We start from the raw sequence: 6,000 nt of genomic DNA, 5'->3' as shown, positions 1-6,000 counted from the left end.
ATTGAGAGAAAAAAGTCAGACACAAAGGATTAGGTACTTTGAATGCACAAATGAATGAATGGTTTGAATTAATAGTTCATTTATATGCAATGAATACATAGAGTTATGAATAAACAGTGTAATGAATATATAAGGAACTTACAGTGTTGAATACTATATAGTGAGATGAATGTATAGTGTTAAATGTCAGGGTAGTAAGGACCTTGAAGAGGTAGGGGTAATAACTGGGAAGGGACACAAGCAGGATTTTTAGTAATGTTCTAGTTTTTTCCTTGGGAAGTGGCTGTTCATGTATGTTCACTTTGCCGTAATTCTTCAAACTACATGCTTATGATTCGTGCCCTGTTACGCTTCAGTGAGAAGTTTTTTAAAAAGAGGACCCTTGATAAGGTTGGATTCAGGGTTAGCCCCCACTAGATCCAAGGTGATACTTGCTCTCTACTCCCAGGATCACAAACTTTCAGTCTCCATCATTGTTCATAGAAAAGACTCTGGCCTTACCACAATATAACCTAAAAACAATGACATTTCTTAAAGGAACTAAGCAATAAATCACATATTGCTGTCAGTTCCCCACAAGCCAGTAATTCCATTCAGAGCTGTTCAAAGGCTTAGAGAAATGAAAAAAGTTCTTCCATTTCCACAAATCTGTTTGTGTTACCATTTTCATTGCTCTGCACAGCAGGAATTTTCTTTCCTTCCTTCCTTCCTCCCTCCCTCCCTCTCTCTCTCTCTCTCTTTCTTTCCCTTTCTTTCTTTCTTTCTTTCCTCCTTTCTTCCTTCCTTCCTTCCTTTCTTTCTTCCTTTCTTTCTTTCTTTCTTTCTTTCTTTCTTTCTTTCTTTCTTTCTTTCTTTCTTTCTTTCCTTCCTTCCTTCCTTCCTTCCTTCCTTCCTTCCTTCCTTCTTTCAATTAGCTATTTGAGATCCAATTTGAAATACATTTGAATAGATTCTTACCAAAAAATAGTGATATGTGTATTTTTCTGTAAAAAAATGTTCAAATTCATTCACCCAATCATTTCTATATTTGGTGATATCATTTTGCCACCCAAAATATTTCATCATAAATTTAATAATCAGAACTCCCAATTTAAAAAAAAAAACCCTCATTTTCATCACTACTTACACTTGTAGTTGTATATTTACTTGGCTTCTTTAATTTCTGTCTCACACACAAGACCATTAGCTTCATTAGGGCAGGGAATAAATCTTTGTTGGTTCTTTTGTTATATATCCAGTTCCTAGAAGATATACAAATAAAATAAATGACTAAATACTGTTGTGAGTTACCAATGTCAGTATGTTTCCAAACATTCTTAAGAGAGCAGCAACAAATCTTATGCAGATCCCTGATACATCAAGTATATAAAAGCGGAGTTACAATGCAGGATTGTCTTCCAGTGTCTCTATACAATCCTAAGGAGACTCACAGCAGAATATGAAGACAATATGACTACCTAGATAGATAATTATATAGTTCTCTGTACCGGGTAAAACTATTCATATATTCAGCTAGCAGGAAATCTTCTGGATGCATTTAGCAGACCTGCAATAAATAGGAGCAAAGCAAAGCAGAAGTTGGACCACTGTGAAACCATCATTTTCAACCTCATTGGTCTACCCAACTCTCTTATTTTGTGTGGACTCTCCCTTAACATTTTTCAGCAATTTGTTCAAACCTGTGAAGTTGTCAAGTAGAATAGTAAAAATATGTCTTTACTGACCAATTACTCTGTGCTTGTGCTGTGCTAAGTGCTTTGCAGACATTATTTTATGTAATCCTAATTATTACAGTTTGTAGCTGAAAGAAGTTGAGTGTAGAAGAGACTTAAAAACTGAAGATTGGGAATTCCCTGGCAGTCCAGTGGTTAGGACTCTGCACTTTCACAGCCCGGCACCCGGGTTCAATCGCTTGTCCAGGAACTAAGATCCCGCAAGCCACGTGGCCAAAAATAAAAAAAATAAAATAAAATAAAAATTTTAAAAACTGGACACGGGATTTAAATCATTGGTTCACTCATTGATTCAACAAATATGTTCTTTTGAGTGCCTGCCTTGTTAGGCCTAACCCCTATTTACACCTAAACAACTTTACTATACCACCACCAACCAAGTGCCTTATGTCCGTCTGTCATGGCAAGATACCCCACTATACCCCTAAATCCATTTATTCTTTTTCCTTTTAACTACTAGTGAGAAGTCTTTTAGCTTACTATTTAAAAAAAAAATTATTATTAATATTACTCTGAGAGAGAGCCAGTATCAGTCAGAGGAAGATGTCTTTGCCTTGTATGCTGTGCATCCTAATTCTACTCTTAGGACTATAAAGGAGCTGGCATCATTCTCCCAGGATACAGCTAGGATTATGGTCACCCTGACCATGGTCTTGACCAGGAAGCTTGAAGGAGCAGAGACTGGGCAATGGACAGAACCACGCGAGAGAAATCAAACACAGTGGACTCCCAAGCGTCCATCTGTGATTAACACTATGGGAACCGAAAAGTGATTCAGGGAGAAATTTAGAGACTATTTTCCATCTTATCATCTACATTCCACATGTGCTCATCATCAATTTATAGTCCAGATGTTCCTTTTCTGATCTTAGGTTTTACTTACACTCCTATTCAGGGCACCATTTTCATCTGAAGATGCCTGAGTCCTTTTCCCTAGAATCAGATGGAAAAAACAAGACAACATAAAATGAAGAGGTTGTATCATCCAATTTTGCAAGAAACAATTTAGAACCCTCCTCCAAACCAGGGTTTCTTTCTTTATTGGGCCATAAGGTAAGTTAATTAGGAAGTATGACATTTCTATTATTTTGTTCTTTGACTCAAAGTAATTCACAGATATACACAGGGTTGACTCGGATTTGACTTTGGGATATACACAATGTAGAGGGGTAAAATCAGCCCAGAGAGATAATTTCAAGGCTTCTGAACAACATGTCAGAAATAGTGACCTGAATAGGCAGATTGGCTTCTCTAGGAAATGTAGCTCCAACCTCAAGGGAACTAGGTGACTTCTGAGAGGTGAGAATATGTAAGAGACTCACATTAGTTCCCAATAAACTTCTGAGTCCACACAAGGATATCAGTGGTTGTGTGTGAGTGTGTTTATCCTTGTGGTTTGCATAAACTGTCCAATGTAAAATGCATGCATTTTCTGCTTTTTTGTATATAATATTTCATTTGCAAGAAGTTATTGAACTGAATATTGTAAGATATTTACTCAGAATTACTAGAAGTGTTAATGTACTGTGTAGAACATCAATATAAAAAGCATGCAAGATAACTTCACTGGAAAAGTAGTTATTTCCATTTTTGCTATCCTATGTGAATTCATTCATTCATTTATTAACTTAATACATTCAACAAATATTTACTGGGTCCCCATACATGTGCCCACCACTGTAAAAGGCACTGGGGTTATAATAATAATTTTTAAACAGAACAAAATATTTACCTTCCAGGGGAAGACATAAACAAAATAAATAAGTATATTAAATTACATGATCATATGCTAGCTCTACTTATAGTTTCTTAAGTAACTTCCAAATAGTTCTCCATAGTGGTTGTACCAATTTACATTCCCACCAACAGTGTAGGAGGGTTCCTTTTTCTCTACACCCTCTCCAGCATTTATTATTTGTAGACTTTTTGATGATGGCCATTCTGACCGATGTGAGGTGATACATCATTGTAGTTTTGATTTGCATTTCTCTAATAATTAGTGATGTTGAGCACTTTTTAATGTGCCTGTTGGCCATCTGTTTGTCTCCTTTGGAGAAATGTCTACGTAGATATTCTGCCCATTTTTTACTGGGTTGTTTGTTCTTTTATTATTGAGCTGTATGAGCTGTTTGTATATTTTGGAGATGAATACCTTGTCAGTCTCTTCCTTTGCAAATATTTTCTCCCATTCTGTAGGTTGTCTTTTTGTTTTGTTTATGGTTTCCTTTGCTGTGCAAAAGCTTTTAAGTTTCATTAGGTCCCATTTGTTTATTTTTTTAAAATTTCCATTACTCTAGGAGATGGATGGAAAAAGATATTGCTGCGATTTATGTCAAAGAGTGTTCTGCCTATGTTTTCCTCTAAGAGTTTTATAGTATCTGGTCTTCCATTTAGGTCTTTAATCCATTTTGAGTTTGTTTTTGTATATGGTGTTAGAGAATGTTCTAATGTCATTCTTTTACATGTAGCTGTCCAGTTTTCCCAGCACCATTTATCGAAGAGATTGTCTTTTCTCCATTGTATATTCTTGCCTACTTTGTTGTAGATTAATTGACCATAGGTGCATGGGTTTATTTCTGGGCTTTCTATCCTATTCCATTAATCTATATGTCTGTTTTTGTGCCAATACCATGGTTTTTTTGTTTTGTTTTTTTAACATCTTTATTGGAGTATACTTGCTTTACAATGGTGTGTTAGTTTCTGCTTTATAACAAAGTGAATCAGCTATACATATACATATATCCCCATATCCCCTCCCTCTTGCATCTCCCTCCCACCCTCCCTATCCCACCCCTCTAGGTGGTCACAAAGCACCAAGCTGATCTCCCTGTGCCATGTGGCTGCTTCCCACTAGCTATCTATTTTACATTTGGTAGTGTATATCTGTCCATGCCACTCTCTCACTTCGTCCCAGCTTACCCTTCCCCCTCCCCGTGTCCTCAAGTCCATTCTCTACGTCTGTATCTTTATTCCTGTCCTGCCCCTAGGTTTTTCAGAACCTTTTTTAAAAAATTTTTTTAGATTCCATATATATGTGTTAGCATACGGTATTTGTTTTTCTCTTTCTGACTTACTTCACTCTGTATGACAGACTCTAGGTCCATCCACCTCGCTACAAATAACTCAGTTTCATTTCTTTTTATGGCTGAGTAATATTCCATTGTATATGTGTGCCACATCTTCTTTATCCATTCATGTGTTGGTGGACACTTAGGTTGCTTCCATGTCCTGGATATTGTAAATAGAGCTGCAATGAACATTGTGGTTCATGACTATTTTGAATTATGGTTTTCTCAGGGTATATGCCCAGTAGTGGGATTGATGGGTCGTATGGTAGTTCTATTTTTAGTTTTTTAAGGAACTTCCATACTGTTCTACATAGTGTCTGTGTCAATTTACATTCCCACCAACAATGTATTAGGGTTCCCTTTTCTCCACACCCTCTCCTACATTTATTGTTTGTAGATTTTTTGATGATGGCCATTCTGACCGGTGTGATGTGATAGCTCATTGTAGTTTTGATTTGCATTTCTCTAATGATGAGTGATGTTGAGCATCCTTTCATGTGTTTGTTGGCCATCTGTATGTCTTCTTTGGAGAAATGTGTATTTAGGTCTTCTGCCCATTTTTTTTTTTAACATCTTTATTAGAGTATAATTGCTTTACAGTGTGTGTTAGTTTCTGCTTTATAACAAAGTGAATCAGTTATACATATACCTATATCCCCATATCTCTTCCCTCTTGCATCTCCCTCCCTCCCACCCTCCCTATCCCACCCCTCTAGGTGGTCACAAAGCACCGAGCTGATCTCCCTGTGCTATGCGGCTGCTTCCCACTAGCTATCTGTTTTACGTTTGGTAGTGTATATATGTTCATTCCACTCTCTCGCTTTGTCCCAGCTTACCCTTCCCCTCCCCGTATCCTCAAGTCCATTCTCTAGTAGGTCTGCATCTTTATTCCCGTCTTGCCCCTAGGTTCTTCTGACCATTTTTTTTCCTTTTTTTAGATTCCATATATATATGTTAGCATACGGTATTTGTTTTTCTCTTTCTGACTTACTTCACTCTGTATGACAGTCTCTAGGTCCATCCACCTCACTACAAATAACTCAGTTTCATTCCTTTTTATGGCTGAGTAATATTCCATTGTATATATGTGCCACATCTTCTTTATCCATTCATCTGTTGATGGACACTTAGGTTGCTTCCATGTCCTGGCTATTGTAAATAGAGCTGCAATGAACATTTTGGTACATGACTCTTTTTGA

This window comes from Balaenoptera acutorostrata, chromosome 2 (assembly GCF_949987535.1).
Source record: "Balaenoptera acutorostrata chromosome 2, mBalAcu1.1, whole genome shotgun sequence".
NCBI lineage: Eukaryota > Metazoa > Chordata > Mammalia > Artiodactyla > Balaenopteridae > Balaenoptera > Balaenoptera acutorostrata.
Note: the sequence above shows the minus strand (reverse complement) of the source record.